The sequence below is a fragment of the Penaeus monodon genome, chromosome 29, assembly GCF_015228065.2.
Source record: "Penaeus monodon isolate SGIC_2016 chromosome 29, NSTDA_Pmon_1, whole genome shotgun sequence".
In the NCBI taxonomy this organism is placed as follows: Eukaryota; Metazoa; Arthropoda; class Malacostraca; order Decapoda; family Penaeidae; genus Penaeus; species Penaeus monodon.
In genome coordinates, this window is record NC_051414.1 from 1,025,652 (window position 1) to 1,025,932 (window position 281).

Sequence of the window (281 nt, forward strand, 5' to 3'; positions counted from 1 at the left end):
AGTTTGGGTTTGCGTGGAGCCTTCCAGTCAGTTTGCCTCACGTGTTAAGCTGACCAGGTTGTGTCTGTCTCCTATGTCAGTGAGACTCGCTTTGACGGCGTGCGTTGACATTTTTTCCCTTTTTCCCCCTCTTCTGTTTTGCTTCTCCGTCCGTCGTACGTGCTGGGGGTCCGTGACAGTTCTCCGGTTGTCAGTGTAGTGCGAGGAGACGTCTGCCGGGCGGTGCAGTGTACTTCAGTGTCAAAGGTGATTCGGAGACTTTCGTTTTCATGAATGAAGAA

The 281-nt window shown here is 52.0% G+C and overlaps 1 protein-coding gene across 1 annotated transcript in view; it reads left to right on the top strand.

Moving 5' to 3' along the window:
• Positions 1 to 18: 18 nt before the first annotated feature.
• The window catches only part of LOC119591876 (facilitated trehalose transporter Tret1-2 homolog), a gene marked incomplete in the record, with an annotated part of 16,213 nt that continues 15,950 nt past the window's right edge, over positions 19 to 281 (top strand). Inside the window, 1 exon segment of the mRNA XM_037940614.1 lies at positions 19 to 246.